The sequence below is a fragment of the Prinia subflava genome, chromosome 9, assembly GCF_021018805.1.
Source record: "Prinia subflava isolate CZ2003 ecotype Zambia chromosome 9, Cam_Psub_1.2, whole genome shotgun sequence".
Taxonomy (NCBI): Eukaryota; Metazoa; Chordata; class Aves; order Passeriformes; family Cisticolidae; genus Prinia; species Prinia subflava.
The window spans coordinates 26,925,901-26,948,024 of record NC_086255.1 but is presented as its reverse complement, the minus strand read 5'-3'; the positions used below and the strand labels follow the sequence as shown (position 1 = coordinate 26,948,024).

Genomic DNA, 22,124 nt, shown 5'->3' with positions numbered 1-22,124 from the left:
TCCAGACAGCCAACACATCTAAATACCAGGTAAGTAATAATCCCCTACCCAAAGGGGACTAGGTCTGAAACACGGATAATTTTTTGTCAGTCTCCTAACTTAGGCTTAACTCTTTCCAGCCCAGACACTTTCTACACATCCATCTTCTCACTCTGAGACAGTCCCGGAAAGGATTTACACCTTACCGAGCTCACAAACACAAACCAAGTCTCCTAACAGATACAAACATGCACGCTCACAAAAAGCAAAAGTGACCCAAATCAGAGCAAGTAAGTGAGCCTTATTTGTTACCCACACAGACAAGCTGTACCACCGACTCCCAAACGCAGAGATCTGACCTGAGAGCTGTTGTTTGAAGGAAGAAGGGCAGGCAGACCCTCGGCAGGCGGGCACCCCTCCGGAGCCCCCTCAGAGCTCTGCCGCAGCACGGCCAGCTCCGCCCCAGCTGCTGTAAATTAACTCCCGTCCCCAGGTACTGCCAATTCCCTGCCCCGGCTCCCTCCCAGGTACTGCCAATTCCCTGCCCCGGCTCCCTCCCAGGTGTTCCAATCCCCTGCCCCGGCTCTCTCCCAGGTATTGCCAATCCCCTGCCCAGGCTCCCTCCCAGGTATTGCCAATCCCCTGCCCAGGCTCCCTCCCAGGTGTTCCAATCCCCTGCCCAGGCTCCCTCCCAGGTATTGCCAATCCCCTGCCCAGGCTCCCTCCCAGGTGTTCCAATCCCCTGCCCCGGCTCCCTCCCAGGTATTGCCAATCCCCTGCCCCGGCTCCCTCCCAGGTATTGCCAATCCCCTGCCCAGGCTCCCTCCCAGGTGTTCCAATCCCCTGCCCAGGCTCCCTCCCAGGTATTGCCAATCCCCTGCCCAGGCTCCCTCCCTGGTGTTACCAATCCCCTGCCCAGGCTCCCTCCCTGGTGTTACCAATCCCCTGCCCAGGCTCCCTCCCTGGTGTTATTAATCCCCTGCCCAGGCTCTCTCCCAGGTATTGCCAATCCCCTGCCCAGGCTCTCTCCCAGGTGTTCCAATCCCCTGCCCAGGCTCCCTCCCAGGTATTGCCAATCCCCTGCCCCGGCTCCCTCCCAGGTATTGCCAATCCCCTGCCCCGGCTCCCTCCCAGGTATTGCCAATCCCCTGCCCAGGCTCCCTCCCAGGTGTTCCAATCCCCTGCCCAGGCTCCCTCCCTGGTGTTCCAATCCCCTGCCCCGGCTCCCTCCCAGGTATTGCCAATCCCCTGCCCAGGCTCCCTCCCAGGTGTTCCAATCCCCTGCCCAGGCTCCCTCCCTGGTGTTCCAATCCCCTGCCCCGGCTCCCTCCCAGGTATTGCCAATCCCCTGCCCAGGCTCCCTCCCTGGTGTTCCCAATCCCCTGCCCCGGCTCTCTCCCAGCCGCCTCCCCTCGCTGCCCGCTGAGCACGTGGAGCTCGGTGCCAGCCCCACTGCCCTCCCTTCCAGGCCTGTCTATGGCACGGGTGGAGCTGCAAATCCTGTAACAAACTGCTGGATTCAACGTGTGGGCAGAAAGAATTTAACCCCGGGCTTGACCCGGCCGCTGCTGCAGTCTGTGGTAACTCTCCCGGTTGATTTCGGTGCAGCAAGGTCAATTTTCCTGCTGGGGAGCTGCAATATTCCACAGCGTGCACAAAGGAGAGTGTCAGGAGAAAATAGGCAGGTTTCTGTCCTACGGTGATGGGAGCAATCAGTCTTTCCACTACCAGACAGACAGTTAAACCAGAAGAACTGCTGTCAATGCAAAAATCTCTCAAAGAAGAAAAGATCTTTCTTTAGCCTAAAGAGTTGAGTACCCGCATCTTTCAGAGAGGCAGAACTACAGAAGTTTTGTTACTCACCTTGCTAAAGCTTGATCAAAGCTGTTTTTTCCTTCAAGAAGTCATATTCTCCTTAGTCACTGAATCAAAATAATGTACAGAAACACAACAACCACTCATTTACTTTACAGCATTGCTACAAAATTTCTGTAAGATATTTCTGGTGGTTTTCCTAAACATCATTATTTCCTCAATACTAGTTTTTAAAGATTTAATGGAACTTTCACAAAGAGATGGAAACTCAAGCTGTAAGTATCAGCACAAGATGAAAGTCTTGATAAATCGATGATGCCAAACAAACACAGACAATTTTTTGCCCTCCACATCTGAAAGCTCATATTCTCAAGTTTGTCTGATTCAATAAACATGATCCATTAGATGATGGAGAAAATGAATCCCACTACATCAAGTAATATAAAAAATTAATTTGAGATGCTGGATTTAATCTCAAAAACATGGCCCTTTTCCAGGAGGAAGCAGTACAAATTAGCACTGTTTGCTTTAGCACAATAGATACTTTGTCTGGGTATGTTGTTTGAGATATGTAGCTAGATTTTATTCTAACTCTGAAAATTGAAACCTATACTGTTCTGTCTTCTTATCTGCACAAACTAACATACCCACAGGCATACATAATTTAGTCATTGTGTCAAGAGATTCTGAAAATAATAAGAAAAAATAATAAATGTTTTATTTAATAAATAATAAATATATGGGTAAAAGTTTGCTTCATGCAGAGTGAGCCTGAGAAAGAAATGATGCAGTGGCTGCATCCATCAGCAGTCTAGGGAGACATTAGAAGTTCCAGGTAGGAAGGGAATGTAATTTCTTCTTCACTGTGTAGATATGTAAGTCACAGCTCTCTGGCTCAAGAAGTTCTGCATCTTTGAATCAGACAACACTACTAAACCTCTTGAGAGTTATATAAGCACTGCTCTCCCCGTTTCATAGACAGAAAACTGTATCAAGACTAAGAAAAAAAAAATTTAAAAAATAGACCTGGCTTCAAAGGGGCCTAACTCCAAAAAATGGGCTAAAGAGGAGCTAGAGGGGTAGAGTGAAAGGTTAGTCAGGGCAATGAAGAATGAAACCTGGCTCCCAGCTGTGACCCACTGTAAGCCACTGGACTGACTCCTTTAGAAACTTCTGGGGGCTCCTTATCCTTAGAGAGAAAAGTTATCTGCTCTCTGAAGGTACAAGAAGGTCAATTCATTCACATTTCTTAAATGTGCTGGGGCATCTATATTGCAGTGCCACAAAATAAGAAGCTTTATAAGAAACTTCAATGCAGTCATGACAATTATGTTTTATGCTTTATTAGTACTATACAACATTTATTCAAAGTAGCGTATAAATCCCTCATGGTACAATTTAAAAACTCTCTCTGATCCTAAAAGCTCACAGTCTAAAACCTTGATCCAACACACATTTAGAACATGTGTTCTAGAGCCTGCACCATCATCCACAAAAAGGGAATGAAAATATCTCACTTTCCTCCTTTCACTGACCTTTCTCTTTACTTCACCTGAACCTCAGCAGAATCAATATCTTATAAAATCACAGCCAGTTCTCATAACCACAAATTTCATTGCCCAGGCAGCAATAACATTTTTACATAAATCATTCGAATTGCTCACCATAATAAATACTTAAAATAAATTCTTCACAGACACTGTTACTTTTTAAGAACAATTTATGTAAATCATATACAATGACAAAGAAAAATATATTTAGAAATTATATCTAGAAATTGTCCTGCTTGCATATCAGGCATCTGGACCCTAGCAACTGGAATATTGCCTGCTCTGCCTGATATGCATCAGTATCTGTGCTCCACAGAGATCCAAGACAGCGAATACACTCCCTAGATTTGAGGCAGTAGGATGAAGGAGGGAGGTAGAAAGAAGAGGAAAACCACACTTGAGATTGCATGGGTCACATCAGTGCATCAAATGCCCTTTACCCCTCCCACACTGTTCCCTTCTCCACCTGAACAACCTCTTCCTCCTCTCCCAAGGAGTGTGCACAGGGACACTCCCCAGCTGCTGTCATTGTCATCTCCGGGTGTCATGGAGATGCCCACCGTTATCCATCTGAAACACTTCACGCAAGTAGATCATTTAACACACCTGGTATGAAACACCCTTAATAGCAAAGTTTGTATTTTAAGGACTGTCTTCTAATAAACAGGAGAACCTTAGGTAATTCAAGTTTGCTTTGGCACTCAGTACATCAATGGTGTAGTGCCCTCAGGGGTCTGAGGACTAAGAACACAAGATTAAACAAAAGCTGTAAGAGCTTGGTTACCATGAATGCCATCAAAACCTCTAAATTTGCAGCCTGTTTTAAAATGCACCCTCTTTTCTAGCTGCAAATAGCAAAGTCCTGATGTGGTTGCCAAGAAACCAGTACTTGCAATTCACAGAGTTCACGTTTGAGAGATATTTGCACTCACAAACATTTACAAAAGCAAAACTGAAGCAAACCAGAAAATGTGGTATAAATCCATCTCATGATTTCTCAATATCACCCTAAAACAAAGCCCACATCCCAACCCTTCCATCCTCAGATGCTCTCAAAGAAATGAGAAATCTCCAACTGCTTCCCTGAAACATGGAATTGTCTCCCTGTGTACTCTGCCACACCCGGCCCTTGATGGGTTTCACTGACATCTCCTCATGAATTATAGCACGGTCACCGGGGTCCTCACCAACATCAAGCTCCTCTAACTCATTGCCCCACTTTGTGGATTACTGCACTAGTTCACTGATTAAATCCAGAGTTAATCATGATTATTGTGCTGTAAAGCGTCTTGGGAGACATGACATGAAAAGTACTAAAAAATGCAGTTGAATTTGATTACGCTGTATCTTCTCAAACCCATTTATATGTTAAAGACTGTCTTTTATTGCATTCAATATTATGTTCCATACAAACTCTGGTCTCAATCCCATTTTCCTGTGTCATTTTTAATTATTAATATTGCTGTTTGCAACCAGAGATTTGACAGGGTTAGGCCCTATTTGTGCTAGGCCCTGTACCGACATAAAACAAATGGCATTTCCCAGTAAAGATAATTCACAAGGTGTAACAGTCAATAAAATACAAGGAAGACAAGAAGAAACAACTGCTTGAGACAAACAGGAACCTGGAAGGAAACCCACGCTTAAATGACAAACTATCCATGTAACTATTTTAAACAAAATTGTTCACTTCTTTTTAAATTCCCAAAAATATATGTATTCACCAACTTCAGTTGTGCAATGCTAGTTTATTTTACATATAAATTCATTTTAGGGGATTAAGAATGAAAAAAATGTGTAGTCAGAAAAGTTATAGGTAGTTCTGAAAATCCAAATCTAAAGATTTAAGATTTCTGTAATTCACCAGGAAACTGATACATTTATAGTAGTGCAATGAGCAGAATCTCGTTGCAACAGAATACATCTTATACCCAGTGATGGTTTTCTGTTGTTGGAATTCCATAAATAAATACTTCACGAAAGGACACCCTAAGATGCTCCTTGACAGTTCAACTGTTCTGAAGGTACTCTGTAGTTTACTAGGTGATCCTTTGCTGTACTTCCTCACTCAAACAGATCTGCTTCATCACTTCACCTTCTTTTTTTTTTTTTTTTTTTTCAATTTTGTTCAGTAGTGATGTCATTGTAGAGGTATGAAAATGAGGAGAAGAGTTATTAAGCCATCAAGGTAAATGTCTGTGAAGCACAAATGACGAAACTGTGGAAATCATTTCGGGAATGAACAGGAATTCAGAAAGGCTCCAAGGCTTCAGAAATGGTGAGACACACCAGAGTTTTCTCCAAGGTGCTTTTCAACACAGTCACAAAAGGATGGGATCAGATGACCTTCTTCCCCATGAACAAAAAGCTTCTCCAAGAGGAGCAGATACCAATAAAGACTGCTGCATACCCAGCATTAGAGGATGAAAGTTCCTTTTCAGTGCCCATTTGCAAAGAAAGAAAGACCAGGAATTGGAATAGCAAACCAAGTAATCTAGTCAGAGATTTAGAGACATATCCAAGTATAAATTTACACTTTGCCTTTAGGAAATGTTACTTTGTTTAACAGAGAAGGAAAAAAGGACTAGGAAAAAATCAGGCTCATGGCACAACTTTGGCCTACTTCAGTTTCATAGACTCTACCAGTTCTTGTATCCTGAATCCATGCATAACAAACAATTCTTATCTAATAAAAACCCTATTTTTAATGAAAAAATAGTCCTTCTTTCATTTACATTTGTTTGTCACCAGCAGCTCATTTCCTTTACAAATAAATAAACTATAACCGCACTAAGTTGATAGTAGCATTTACCTACAGAGAGGAAAAAAAAGAAAAAAGAAAAAAAAAAAAGAAAGGCAGAATAGGAGGTGGTAATTTTAAAAGCATAAAACCCCATTCTTTTTTATCTCATTAGTCCTGCCCATCTTCATGTATTAAAGTTGTATACTCACAGCATTATCCTATTTGTAATCTTCAAACATAGAGGGCTTTAAGACCAGCCTCTCTAGATAACAGTGACAGGCAAGATTCTATCCTGCTAAGGAAGGAAGGAAGGAAGGATTACTGTGTTCCTTTCAGAAAGCAAGGGAGGGGGAATCATGACATAAATTAACACTGCCTGTCTCTACAAGTCGCTGTGACTCCCCTTGTTTTAATTTCTGTTGATATTAAGGCTTGCATCTAAAGTGTATCAGCAGAAACAGCAGAACAGAAATACAAACTGCTGCTGGAACAGGCTGATGCTAGTGATGACTGATGACTTGGATTCATCACTTTTTAGTCACTAGGCAAAGAAAGGAGGAGGAATGGGGGGAAGTTGTACTGTAGTAATTAGAGATCCAGGTTTATTAGTAAAGGTTCTTTTTATGCAGTCTAGAAGAGCGCTCTGTACCACAAATCAAGAAAATATGCACACATGCAAAACAAGCAAGAAATTTTTCCATAACTTTTAATAAAAATATATAAAGTACACTAATAAAGCAGGGAGAGATAATTGTATTACTGATTTAACTACTCAGCAGCTATGCCAAGCACGAAGCCAGTTTATTAGGTAACTTCTCACACTGGAGCAGCATCCAAATTTCTTCTGTAGCATAGAATGTATTCTTTTAAATGATCAAGGTCACTCTTTACACAGACTTTTTCTCCCTCTAGTTGTGCCTGTATCAGACTTTGAAGAATATAAAAGGAAAAGTGATTTTAGTCAGGAGTTCCTTAAATACTGTCAGATTTGTCCCTGTTCACCATAAACCAGACATTTGTCAAAGTGAATCAGCAACTGGCCACTCGCTGGCTAAAGAAAGCTGAGTCACTGCTTCTGATCCAGCAGCAATGTCCTACATCACACCCAGAATACACATCAGTGTGTTGTTTACCAACCTAAAAGGAAAAGAAGTTATTGCTGTGAGTCACAGAGGGAAGGGAAAAACCACAGAAATGAAGATGAATGTCTGGAGCCCAGCACAAGCGGAAACGATAAACAAAACCCTGACACACAGAGAAGGCAGGGATCGAGTGCCAGGAAAAGACAAATACTGCCATAGATTCAGATGTCTTTCTCTGATAACAACCACAAAGATTAGTGTTTGCTGCCAGCTAAATCACAAAGAAAAATCTTCTACTGTCCTGTACTTCAGCCTGGATTGTTAGATAGTATTGAACTGTATAATTAGGCTACCGCCAAATTAAGTACAGCAAAAGTTCAACTGCACTTCATTCAAATATAAATATGCTAAATTAAAGGGTTTTCTCACTGAAAATCAATAGTGATATAATCAGGCATCTCTTTAACATTAAAGATGACATGTTTCCTTTCCTTTAAAAAACTGTAGATTTGCCATTATTAAAGAATCAAACAAAAAAATTATGAACGTTTCAGAACCAGGGAAGAAGGAGCAGCTCAGCTCTGGTTCTAGCAGACAGAAACTCATCACCAAGAAAATGAACTGAGGAAGGAGGGTGTTTCCAGCATACCAACTAAAAATATAATCAGGAAGAGGATTAAAAGCATGCTTATTCTGAATGATTCATGAAACGTAATTTTTGCTCTTGCCCGGGTAATTAGAAGGCTTTCAGCTCCAAAGAGCTGGTTTGGGGCATTTTTTATTCTTAAAACTATTCAGCTAAAAGAGATTTTCTTACTTTCAAATGTTGACATCAAGGCAAGAGATGTAGAAATGCAAAATATGCTTTTTACCAATTAATAAGAGTCCCAAGATTTTAAGTTCCCCAATACCAATTAAGGGACAAGAAAAACCCAGATCACTGCAGGGTGAGTTTCTGAGGAAGCATCCTAAGCTACAGCTCCATGATACTCTTGGTTGGGAAGGAAACATATGAGAAAGGCAAACAATATGTGATTTTAAAGAATAGCTATAGGGCAAAGCATGTCACATTCGCTCACAAGCGCTTTTTCAGTCTGACTTTAGTTAGGAAAAACAAAAAAGCAAACAAAGCATGATCAAAACTTTACTGCTGACTCTGCCTAATTACACAACTGCTTGAGAATTCATGGCAACTCCCAGCACAGGAGTCTAATCTGAGTGCCTATGCTTGCAGACTTGACAAGCATTAGGCTTATGAGACAGATCTGTTATTTTTGTGCTCTGTGACAGGCTAATTTATTAATTTGCATGTTGCATTACGTGTTAATGAATGTCTTGCATAGGATAATGCACAAAAATTCTAATATAGGATGAGGAGCTTTCAGCTGCAACATTGTCACTGGAGCTCAGAAAAACAGAAAGCTGATAACAAAATGAATGTCACAGATCTGTTGATGAAGCATGAAAAAGCTTCCTGAATGAACAAACTCAGTCTCTTGGGAGAGCAAGAAAATACCTCATACAACATCAGAAGGTCTGTCTTATCTTTAACTCTTCTCCAATTCTTTATTTTAATAAGCTTTTGTTGCTAGACATTGTGTAAGTTTTTTTTATAAGGTATCCACTAGCAGTTCCTTTCCAATTTCAGACTAATATTTTTTAATTCTGTAAGTCTGGCTTTAAGAAGTTCCCTCATTTATTGGTGTTAAAATAATTATTTGTATTGCTAAATAGTTCTAAAACACAACTAAACTTTTCACAAAGGTTTTATGTTTTGTAAAACATGCACTGCTTTATTTTGCACAGATTGCTGAGCAACAGTCACAGCTTAACCCTTTTACATGGTCTGGATCAAAAAATGACAGGAACATGAAATATTCTATATTCTCATCAATCATTTCAGCCATACAGGCACAGACCATTTTTCCATCACTTCTATAGGGTTTTGGACTCCAGAAAGGTTATCCATAACAACATGTAAGGGGAAGAAAATTTGTCCATTCTCTAATCTTTAAAATAATTCCTTACTCTTCTAAAACAAGGTGATCTGCAAGTCCTGTTTCCTGGAGCCTTTAGCAAACTGAGGTAAGGAAAGAGGGGTTCGAAATAAGTTCCAATTCTATGTTATTTCAAGTAAGAGTGGCACTAAAGGTCGCATAACTTTAATTCCTGGCTCCAGAGTACCCCTTTATTAACACTTTGCTCCTTGAATTTGTGTATCTGTTTGTGTGTCTGTGTCTGAGCACACACAGAGCCTTGTGGCCAGCCCACATTCATCTAAAGTATATCAGCAGAAACAGCAGAATAGAAATATAAACTGGGTTACATGAAGTTTATTAATGACACTCTCTCAAAACTTTTAGGGTTTCTGTTATGGTGGCAGAAGAAACAGATCATTTTAGGCAACAAGGTATAACAATCAAGATTTAGTGAAAGGTAGAAAACTCATCAATATGTTTATTTGACAACACTATTCTTGACCTCAGCACAAGCACATCAGTGACAGGCATAATGCACACTTTCTCTAGAAAACAGTAATTGAGATTGTTTTTAAGGTAATAATGACAAACTTGTTTTTCTGTATCAAAGCAACAAACAAGAGAATTATCAAGCTTTCATCCTTCCCTGCTCTCTCCCAGCGCTGCATTTCCAGCTGTGACAGGATGTAGCCACTGTACAATATTCATCCCCTATTTAACAGCAATAAAGCCGCCGGAGCTGCTCCAAGGCTGCAAAGCCTCCATGGCCATGGGTACTTGGAGGTGTTTTTGTGACTGTCTTCCCCTGGCTCTGGGCAGGAACAGACAGGAACTGTGGGGCTGTCCAGGGCAAGGAAACATTGCCTCCTTTACAGCAGGAGAACTGCAGGGCCCAGAGAATTTACTATCCTGACCAATGTTACACATCCAGGTATCTGTGGTAGAACTGGGAGATTCTGGTTGGACCATCAAGTTCATGAACTTAATAAATCAAGGAACTTAATAAATTAAAGAATGCAAAAGCGTCTTTTCTGACTCCACAAACTGTGGTAGGTTTACACACATGGGGATGTTTATCCAACACACTGCAGTGCAGTGGGTAACCCTGACACCACCCTCACTGGTTAGACTGGGAATACGAAACCAGTTTCCCATAAAGCTCAGAACTCTTGGATATAACCTACAGAGATGAGAGGCAGAGCAGTCTGGACTGCACTGGAATTCATTCTGCCATAGAAATTGCTCTCAGTGTCTCAGAAAACACAACCTGTTTAAACCCAATCTAGCAGCTTCTCCTGCAATCTCAAATAAACGTGGGGGTAGCCTGCCAGCCTGGGACACGGGAAACCAAGTTGCTGCTTTCTGCTCTGTATCACACATCTTCCTGCTTAGGAAAGCCAGAGTCTACCTTGTGTTTCAGTTCCCTAGCTTTAGAATAAGGATACATTTTTGCTAGGGATAGGATTTTTCTGCCTCAGAGGCAAACTGAAACACATCATAAAAATTCAGGGAGCATTGTGAGCATCCCAGAGAAATACTACTTTGGTTTTTTCCACAAATTTCTCCAACTCCAACATTATCCTCAGTGCAAGACAACTTACCACTGCACATTAAATCTTTACATTTACTGCTATTAATCTTTTGCATTCTAAATGTAAATATATTCAATTAAACTTACTTTGGATCTCTCTTTGCGAATAATCTCTCATTTATTTTTCATATAAACAAACTTGAAGTGCTTCTTTCCCTCAAGTTACTTATTTGTAGGTTACATTGGCATATGATGACACTTGCTAGTTACAAAGGTTAGCCATGCTGACAAAATTGCCAGCAACATTCTGTGTAAAACAAATCCCAGAAAGCAAACCAAAAGAAACTACTGTATGTTTTATAGGGAAAAAAATTTAAAAAAAAAAAAAAAAAAAAAAAAAAAAAAAAAAAAAAAAAAAAGTAGAACAACCGTCCTGTAGTAAGTACAACAATTCTAATTCATAGTTGCACTGAAGTGATACCCTTGATAAATGACAGGAGATCCCTCGGCCTGTGACCTTCCTCAAGTAAGGTCTTGACATTTGCTTGCCCTCTCTGATGTGACAGAGCACTGATCAGCTCTCTTTGCTTCCTGTGAACTACAGGGGAATGTGCCACCCTTCTTTTCCAGAGACTTCCTTTGAATTTCTCTCTGGAGACTCATTTCTCTCCCTCAGTACTAGCAGGAATGTCTACACTATTCCCTTCTGCTCCAAAAATGATCACCTCCACTGATGTGTGTCTCTTCCACTGTGTCACTGCATTCCTTACGCAGCACATCTCCAAATTCCACAACAACAGAGGCTGACCCAGACAGCTTCTGGAAAACAGACTGTCTCTTCCAGCCCTTATAATGAAGCCATCAAGGAGGACAAAGAGACAGATATTGGAAAACAAATCCCGAAAGGCGCCTCTGTTATCACAGCCAGTGCAATATATATAGGGCACAATTAATAAATCAATCAATACACGAAGGTAATAAAGAGTAACTCGGAAACTCAGTATGGGAGACAAGAACCAAAGAGTGTCCTTTCCAAATCTGTGCCCCCTGGACTTTACCAGGTTCCAGAGGATAAAAGCCTTAATATTTATAAATATCCATAAAGCCTTCGTGGTACTTCCTTAGAAATGCTTTTCGTTTAAGCATTAAATGGCAAGAAAGGCACAAGCAGGAAGAATTTGATTCTGGTATATTTAAATGAATCCACGATTAATGACTGTATAAAAACTGTGAGGAGTGAAGATTCTGTCATTTTTTATTACTTAATTTCATATATTCTTTCATTCTTTATTATTGCATTGAGGTGAATATTTCCCTTTCTGCAGCAAATCCTTACTCTTGGGATTACACATTTGCACAATAAATATAGGATTATCTTCACCTACAGGAAATGAGGAGATAATCTTTGTGCTGCATACTCCATAAATGACATTTATTGCTAATACAGTCTTTTTTCCCACTGAGGCATGGAGAAAATAACAGGAATTACTGTCCTTTCTGAGTTATTTTTCCTAGTTACGGTCAATTTTTGGAAAAAAACCAAACGAAGTTACAGCCTAACCTGGTGGAAAGGGTTTTGCAGCCAGATGAGCTCTGGAAGAGCTCTCCTGCTTGTACTGCAGGAACTTCAAAGTCCTGGTGGGAATTATATCTGAAGCTGATGAGCACAGCAGCCAAATAACCAGATCAGGTTTGCCTGGCTGGGTCAGCCCACACGCACTGACCACAGGGACTGCACTGTACTGAACCCACTCAGCAGCTTTGGGGGGATTCCTGATCCTCAGAGAAGGCAAATAGCCCAGTAAGACCATTTGAACAATGGCCAGACAATATTGATTTAATCAATGAACATCTGTAATTCAAACTGTTTTCGTAGAGACAGGTTGTATTATTTATTAACTTGGGCAAAACCTAACCAAAGCAAAACCAAAATGCATTCCTGTCCTAAAACCCTGTGAGGAAGGCAAATATAAAGAGTGATTCAACTCTGTAACTCAAATCTCTCCTCTCTCTGATATACGTTGAAAAATGAGCACCTCATCCTCTAAAACTGACATGGACTGTGAAATCTGCAGCCTTTAAAATACTCAAAATTTAATTTGACAAGGTCTTGAGCAACTGTATCTTCACTGGCCCTGCTCTGAGCAAGGGGATTGACAATAGAATCTACAGAAATTCCTTCAAGAAAATTATCTTCTGGTTCCTTTTACACCTCTTAGAATTAACTCTTCACTTGGTTGTCTCATCTTAACCAAAGCCCTTCACTTTAAGTTACCACTTGAAAATGCAACCACAGGCCTTATTATTCAAGCTTTCTTTTCTTACATCTCTATTTCCATTTCTTTTAAAATAACCAAGTGACCAGGGCTGAAGTGTTTCAAATTACCACTACTCACTAATACCAAGAGAAAGCAATTTCTTAGGGCTAATTTAATGCACTTCTGAATCCTGTAATTTATTTTGATTCTGTGTTCTCTCTTCCTTTCCAGGCTCTCTGCCAAGGAAGCTAAAGAGGGTCTTTCTGGGTAGATTGCCAATATTCTTCACAGTTTTTGTTTTGTTTGGGGTTTTTTGGGGGGAATGGGGGGAGGGTTGAAGTTGCAAACATAGGTGGACTGATGGCACAGGGCCAAGCCGCAGTCATTAGTGAGGATTAAGCCATGTGAAGCTTGTATTAAGTTAGAGAAAGCAGAGAAAATAAACACCTCTAACTGTGGCAAAGCATACTTGGAGTACAAGGATGTAGATATCTTCTTCTAGGGCAGATACAGGGAACAAAATCTCCTAAGAAAGAAGTATTTTTTTCTTCAAGAGTGATCATGTGGAGTGAGATTTTCAAATGTTCAAGAGAAGACTCGAAGAGTTTTACCTTCATGGCTGCAACTTTCTGCTAGGCAAGAGGCAAAGTATAAATTTTGGCCATTGTTAAAGAACAGCCAGAATGGGCTCTCAGCCCAAAAACAGCGTTATGGATTAAAGTAACTGGTGCCTGTTCTCAGAGGGTCCCCACCAGAGCACTGTGGGCTGGGCACCAGCAGCTGCCTGCCCCCTCTGTGAAGTGCCAGGCAGGCACAGACACACAGACACGGCAAGGGCACTGCTCAAACCTCATTTCCCATGTCTAAGGTCGTGCTGGAGCACACATCAGCTACAGCCAGACAATGATCCATAAAGGGAGGGCAGGACCAAACACTGCACACACTGCAGCTCCCTCCTGATGGCCCTTGCAGGAGTGCCAGCTGGGAGGGATGGAAACCCCTCACAGAAAGAAAAATGCTTTCTGATATTCCATGTCTACAACTGCATGTTTTTTGCTCTGGTGGTCAGAGAAACTCTTCAGAGACAGTCATTGACCATCATAGAAATCATACTAACCTGCAAAATTCAATTATGGGCCACTGGCCCACAGAAAATTTACAGGTTCTCCCTTCAACCTCCACAGGAGGAGCTACAGAAACAGTGTGATCAGTACTTTCTTAACTGGGTTCAAGTCTTCTAATAGTGGATCAAAGAAGGCAGCTTTTCAGTAAAAAAATAGGGAAAAAAGACCAAACAACAGAGAATTTCAACACCAATTATCTGACCTCACTTGTGACAGTATCAGATGCTGGGATACCAAGTGCTCTGAAAATGCTGGTTCTCAGTACCGTGCCTTAAAGGGGAGAGTGTCACAAATCCTCATCTTTGTGTACTGAAAGTAAGAGCCCAAATTTACAATTACAACATGTCTAAGAAGGTGAATTGTCACCTGCCTAAATCTCCTGATCCAACCAAGGCTACTCCTATTATCACCTTGCTGCTGAAAACAGAAGAGATAAATGGAAAGACAGATCTCTCAAGCTCACACTTAGCTCAGAATATATTAAAAAAGGAATGAAGGTGGTTACTTTTATGCTGTTTTTTCTAGAGATGGAGATTTCTACTGATTCTATGCCTGAGTAAGCAGTAAATGCTCTTCACAGGGTAAAACGCTATCTCAGGCACAAAATACTCCTGATGATATCTGCATTCCTTTGGTTTTGAAGTTGCCCAAACCATCCAAAGTAAATAGTTTTAATACTAAGACATTCTCTACATCCCATGTACTAATAAATATAAACAGAGGAAAAACTTGGTGCAGAAAGGAAAGGACAGCATAAGGAAGAACAGTCATTAGAATAAGGGAACTTATGACCTCTCCAAATGAACGGATTACATGATGAACTTTTTCCTTTTGCTCTGTCTATCCCGAAAAGATGATAAAACACCTTTATTTTTTTGAGGTGGAATACAAGACAGTTAAAGGACGGTCCAATGACATCTCCTTTTCAAAGGCATAAGTCGTAATACAGTGCTCTATAATACTTAAACATTTAAAAATATATTTACAATAGTTAATTGTAAGTTGCAGTTAAAAAAGAATGATCACTTTAAAAAGTGAACTCTCAGTAGCATCCTGTATTTGTCAAACACTGTTCTTTCAGTCCTTGATATTGATTAGTATTCCACTTGAAGGAGGAGATAATGAAGTAGATTATTTTTTCTGCAGTGCACCTGACACAATCAGAAAAGCTGACACCGAGTATTTTCCTACTTTCCAATTTGTCTGCCCCACCTATTTTCTTTTCTTTGAAGGCCACGGGGGAGAACGAATGGGAATTAAATTAAGACATTCCAGAAAATAACTGAGAATGAGGTGCATTTAAATTCTAACCAAGACACAGGAGGGATGACTGGTATACAGCAAATTCAGATGTCGTAGCCTTTGCTAACTATGAAAATGCAGAGCTAAAGTTAGTTAAATAGCTTTCTAAGGTTTGCCAGTCAGTGTAAATGCTACTACAGTAAGGCAGATGTTCCACCAGAATAACATCTTTCTCACTTTAGAGGATTTTTTTCTTCTGACTACATATGCACACACAAAATCTCAGCCTGATCATGTACCAAAGACACCAGAATAAGCATGTAAGTAACTGTGATTGATAATTTATTCACAGAACAAAAAGCAGACAACAACCATATGCACTTCTTTAGCTGGAAGGCACCTGGGGCTGGATGACAAGGAGAACCCTTGGTGAGCTGCAGCACCACAGCCTTGAAGAGGCTCAGCCCATGAACCCCTCTTTGATGCTCCTATTTGTGTAGCTGCTGTCCAGCCAAGCGCTGTTACATGGCCATGTGCTCCTGGCTTCCCAAAACACTTGTGTGTTTGGCCAGCTGCAGGGTAAAAGAAGCAGCCCTGGCACCTGTAACAAGAGCCCACCATGTCCCCAGCCCATTCTCCCTTGCAGCAGGGCAACAGGAGAGAGATGAGCACAGCAGGACCCGTGCAGGGCACAGGTGCACTCAGAGAAACAAAAGAACACACTGGTGTGGAGAGCATGAACCAGGAATGTGGCACACAGAAAATGCCAAGGATTAAAATGCACCATACTCAGCAAAGCAGCCAGGGGAACATTTCACTTCTTTGTACCTTTAAGCCTTCCTAATGAGCCGAACTCCAGGCTTTGTTGACCTCAGCCCTGCAGCAGAGGAGAAATTTGTTTGCTAGTGACTGCAGCTGCCTGACTGCCAAACAGAAATATGACAGACTCCTTGGGAAAGGGAGCAGAATCCCAGCTTCCCAGCAGGCGTTTAGAGGAACACAAACCAGAAATATAGAAATATATTTGCATTTATTTATTCTTAACCAGTTTACATGTCATTGGATGAGCTAGCAGAGCCACTATAATCCTGTGTTGGCTCTGGAACCCAGCATTTTTGATCTGTCTGAATAACAAATTACTAAATACTAATTAGCTGGTCACAGGCTTTGAGTCAGCCATGGTGAGAACAGCGCTCCCATCTCAGGCCTTGCTTTGCTACATTAGCACAAGTACCTGCTGTGTGCTTTTCATTCTTAAATTTGTGCAGCTCTAGGTATTACCCAATGTTCTCCCACACTTGGGATGTTTGAGTTTCAAATGGAGAAGATAACCTTTCTTTAGAATTCCCTTGAGCATTTAAAAGCACTCTCCTGGCACTATTACAAGGTAAGTCTTATTGAAGTGTATTTTTAGGCTGTTAGATGTACAAAAGACACCTTTCCTTGGTAGGTATTCTGCTTCTAAGCACACTGTTTGATGTATAGTGTGACACACCAGCTCTCCAGGCCTGCACGTGGCACGTGTGTTTACCACAGTTTGAAGATGCAATCCATGAGAACAAAAGCCTGCCCTGAGAGAAGCTGCTTGTGTTTGCATGTCAAGGTTTAGGATAAAAACACCTCTCGAGCCTGAACTGAAGCATACAATGCTATTCCCATATTAGTGTGGTGCTCAGGCCCCATTCTTTTCTTCCACAGCAGCCTCACACAGAGTCCACTAAACCAGCAATGCTGCAAGGACTTGGGCAGCTCCTTGCAGGCAAGGCTTGCAGGGCTTGGGAAAGCCTGTGAGCATTTTCCCTTCCAGAGGGCTCTCCCAGTCTCACCCATGGTTCACAGGATACAAAACGACTATGAGGTAAAAGTAAAGGATATTTAATCTGAACAGGGGTTTTGCCATGTCCAAGAACCATCCATGATTCCTCTCCCCAGCCTCTACTCACACCTCAGCTTTTCTCCTGGGCTGCTCTGACCTTTGATCCTTTAAGGGAAGTTGAATTTCAGAAGATTTTTTTTTTTAGGTTTGGGAATTTTTAAAGTGAACTTTAATATTGCTGAGAATTGATATAATAATCCCTTTTACCAAAGACTGACCAATTAACAATAGCTAACAAGACATTGTATTCTGAAGATGGATTCTTTCCTCTCACTATATAAAACTCAAGTATATTATTGTATCTTTTTACAAAATAGTTCTCAAAATCATGTACTAAATCCCAGGAACAGGGTAAAGGCATAAATGGGTTTCTATTTACCTGACATTCCAAATAAATCTCAACATACTGGAGCTGCTTAGCTATAAATAACCAACTCCCACAAACCTTTTTATCTTTTGTTATCTTCAAACAATGCCCAATTGTCTTTTCCAAACTAAAGAAATTTATCACCCTTTTTTTTCAGTTTTGCTACCAATTCCTTCACTACCTTTGCCCACAGTACCCACTGATAGTCTGCAGGTAAGTGAGGTACACATTAGCAGCCATTGAACACCCAGTGTTTGCTCCAGAATAAGTCAAATCAGGTCATTTTACTTGTCAATTATCTTGCAAAATTGCACTTGCATTTTTATTCCTTCTAAAAAGCATTCACATCATGAAGTGCTGCATTAATTACACATCAGGCTGTGTTGAATTACTCATGTGGCTGGAGCCACGTTTGTGTTGCTTTATAATGTTTCAAAAGTGATCACGCTGTGTTAAGCTGTACTGGAAAAAAGTGACATTTCTGACAAATATGAAATAATTTTTAATAAAAAGTATTTTCTTAGAAATCTGACTATGTTCTAGATTAATTTTCAGGTACATTAGAAAGCACAAAGGAAAAGTATGGAAAATAAAAAGAAATAGAATTTAAATATTACCTCTTTTTTAAAATTCATTCTGTAAGCTAAAAGAATATTTCACAGAATTCACACTTTATATTTTAAATGCCTACTAAAACATTCCACTATGGATATAGTGTTGCTTCTACAAGATACAGCCTTTAAAATAAATTGCTAAGATATAGCTTTAAAAAAGAGGAGGAAGAAAAAAGGAGGGTTTTAAATTCTTCTAAACTGACAGTCAAGACATACAGGCCAAGAAAAATCTTTTTCCTATTCCCCTTCCCATGACTCTGCCTTTGGTGTGTCACCCACAGGTCCAAAAGTGAGAGATGCCAGATCATCATGAGGACACAGCCTTTAGCCTTTCACACATTAATAAGTCAGGATAAGAACTTACAGCCTCATCCCAAGCATTTCTGGAATACTGCTCTTTAGGAGGAAAGACTTCAGCAACTCCAAGCCAGAGAGAGGCCCGCAGAGATCAGCCAGGAGCCTGCTGACCACAGGATCCCAATCCCACCTACATGTGAGCTTTATTTTGATCAGGTTAGAACAGCAGGGTCTCCTACCGCAGCAAGTGCCCTGCCCAAAGGACAGTTAAATACGAAACCTTAAACAGCCTGACCTCAAATCCCACATTCAGTATAACACCAAAGCAATCCTAAGTGCCATTGGTGGTTAGACAGAACTAGCAGGCATAAATATCACAGTCTCCTAAAGAAATTCTGTTATGGGCCTGGGGATCTATTTCTGATGGCACCCTTTCAACAAATTGGCTTTTTCACATCAAAAGGAATTCTTTTACTCATGTTTTTGAGGGGCTGTAGAAACACTTGAGCTGCTTGAACGGAAAATGCACATTTCCCTGCTCCCCAGCAAAGTGTGAACTTCTGTAGGAAACCACCTCTTCTGGTTTTTCAGAAAAAATAAGAGTAACAAGAATTTTTTAAAAAAGGAATAAAGCATCTTTGGAAACAGGAACAGAGGTCAGTACCAGACAGTATCTGACAGTTAAGAAAACAGAAGGTCAAACCCACCTCTTCTACTGAAGCATCAGTGCTAAGGGGCATGAATGATCTGTTTTCAGAGTAGTGAATACTACATACCTGAGCTTATGCAGATACTATCTTCTCTCCTAAATTGGCTTGGGTCAATACCACCCTTCAATAAAGGCATAAAAACTGACATGAAGGATGCTGCACATTGCTACCATTATTACTAAAAATCTACTAATCTATAAAACCTAATCTATTAAAAGTAGAACACCAGCAGTCCCACTAGCTTAAAGCAGCAGTCAGTCCCAAAATCACAAAATCACAATTGCTCCTTATGTCCCACATGACAAATTCCGTATTCCTTCACTTTTGGCAGAAGTTGGTTTCACAACATCCCTATTTCTCTTGAGGTATATTGGGAGCTTGAAAGGAAAGCCAGAAATAGTGGTGTTCCTCCTTGGCAGTTAGCCCCATCCCAAAAAAGTAGTGAACCACATTTAAATCAGCAAGACATTTATCACATATCACACTATACAGTTTTTAAATCAGATATCCTGCTGTACCAAGGGTGAACCAAGCTTTCCCACCAGAATGGAGAAATCTTCCCCCAGGGATGCAGCCAGAGTGTCAAACTTGTCCCTTTAGGCCAACCCAGAGCCCCGTGATCAACACCCGGGCTCCTCAGACTGGGCAAGAGGAGCTCGAGTGCCCACAAATACAAATCACAGGAGCCATGAGGCTTCTGGAGAGTCCAGGCACAGATTGAGTCTACAAAGCACCTCAACTGCTCACACAGAAGAGAAGAAAGGAGGCCAGAAATGTTCCCTTGTAACTGAATGGATCAGGGATCACAGGAGGCCTCAGGAAGGACGGACCCCGAGTCCAGCAGCCTGACCCAAGGCAGGCAGAGGAACCAGCATCTGATCAGGCTTCCCATCACCTCCGTGTCCTGTGCATGAACAGGGGCAGAAATCTGCACTGAGAGGAACTTTGTACACAAAACTTCACCCCTCCATGCAGTTAGAAACTATTTCAGTAGAGCTCATGAGAATCATCTGGTTACCTAAATATTTCACTCACTTCTTGTGCTTGGCACTCAAAATGGTGGCAAAGGAGTTTTCCTCAACCTTAAATCAAGGTTCCAGGCACAGCCTTTGTGTTCTGTGAACACCTTCACCAGCCTCTACACCTCAGCATTCCAATAACCTCCATCATAATGTGTCCTGTGCTCCAGGCACAATCATCTGCAGTTTTAATCTCTGATTGACATGAATTTTAACATTGCTAAAAGAAAGAGGAAACTTACTAAAGGATTTGATAATATTTAATTTGCAAAGAATGAACTTGATTCATCCTGAGGAATATTTCATGCTCAGTATTTTATGTTAGTTATTGTTGGGTTTTTCTTCTTTTGGGGGCAGGGAGGAAGAGGGAAGCTACAAGAATAAAAAGAACCTTCAGATCATAAGTATGTCAAGCATTCCCCATGAAATAATAACATCTGGGGAGTTCCAGCTGGAAAACAATTGTGATACTTGCCCATTGAGGATACAACAGCTGAATTTAAAAATTAAATACAGGAAAGAGTACTGTTATACTGTTTCCTTAAAAAGAATCCCAAAATAATAGCAACAAAAATTGCCAAGAAGAAGAAAATTATTTTACTTTTCATAGGAAAAAAGATGATATGTAAATTCACTAATTGGAGAATTCATTTCACATGGTTTAGCTCTACAGGACATTCCTGTCTGAAATAACAAATGTTCAAGCACCTAATTACAAATGTTGCTATAAATAAAGTACTTTGGGCAACTATTTTAGTCATTATGCTAAATAACTACAGTAATCATTATACTTCAAACGTGCTGAAATGTGGCAAGTGTTCAGATACGGTACTCTTGCATTTTTATTCTGCATGTGGAATAAAGTGCTAACAGATATTTAACTTAGTGAATTGCATTCAGTTCTCATTTTTTTTTCTTCCACTGACATACTCATCTTCAATTCCTGATCCATTTTAAGTCATACTTATTCCACACCAAGCTTCCAACAATAATATCATTATACTGACAGCTCCTATCAATTATTTCTTTTTAGAGCTGCTAATTTTTGTGCTGTAAACATCATCAATAACCACAAAGGAAAAAAAATATGAAAAAATGATAACCATTATCTCTCCATTCTGTTTTCTTCTTTCCACCACAACTGCTACACAGACAATGAATTCAGCATAAAGTACAAGCAACGTTTGAAGTGAAGCCCTGCCGCCTCTGCAATTCACATTAAATTTCTGTACTTGCTTCATCCTTCCCCACCCTCAGATTTCTCATTTTTGTGCTGAATCCCACTTTGACTTCTAGATAAGGTTAGCAACTAAACTGTAACAAAAATAACAAAAGCACGTGTCCTGTCACTCGTAAAAGCATTAATCAGGAAATCCATGACTGACATGTGTCAATCCTTCATACAGCTCCTGTGTCTGTGCACTCGATCAGGGCAGGCTGCTCTGGGGCCCTGGCCCCCTCTGGACCCTGCCACACCATTTTTGCACACACTTCATGCCTTGGAATAGAATTTGAGTTTCCGTGTGGAAACACAAAGGATTAGAGGGTGTTGAATACACAGAGGTGTGGTTTTCTTTCTGGAAAGCCACAGGGGAGGGGACCAAGCGCTGCAGCAGCAAGGGGAACTCCACACATGGCAGAGCAAGGGCAACAGCCCCAGCACTGCACACAGCACCGTGCCACGGGCAGGGAAGGTCTGCACACTCCACTCTGGCAACAAGTGTCTGCATGAAAACAAAAAAAAGAAAAGTATGAAGCCCCAGGTGGAACAAGCACACCAAGAGGATGGCAGGACACAGGAAAATGGCTGTAGGAGACTGGCTGCTCCACAACTGCAGCAGAGTTAGAGTGCAACATCCTGTGATCATCTGATGCAATACATTCATCTAAAATTAGCACTCTTGGGGAAAAATAATGGAAATGTTGTTTGGGGTGTTT

General features: G+C 41.0%; 1 protein-coding gene across 4 annotated transcripts in view; it reads right to left on the bottom strand.

The window, feature by feature from the left end:
- Positions 1-22,124, bottom strand: part of GRID1 (glutamate ionotropic receptor delta type subunit 1) — a 485,278-nt gene that overhangs the window by 380,367 nt on the left and 82,787 nt on the right. The window contains exon 1 of one of the 4 annotated variants that reach the window (XM_063406047.1): positions 339-456. The exons of the other annotated variants lie outside the window; for them this stretch is intronic. The gene's annotated coding sequence lies outside the window, so the exon portion shown is untranslated. Of the gene's footprint in view, positions 1-338; positions 457-22,124 lie in introns of those variants that run through there. 4 annotated transcript variants of the gene reach the window in all.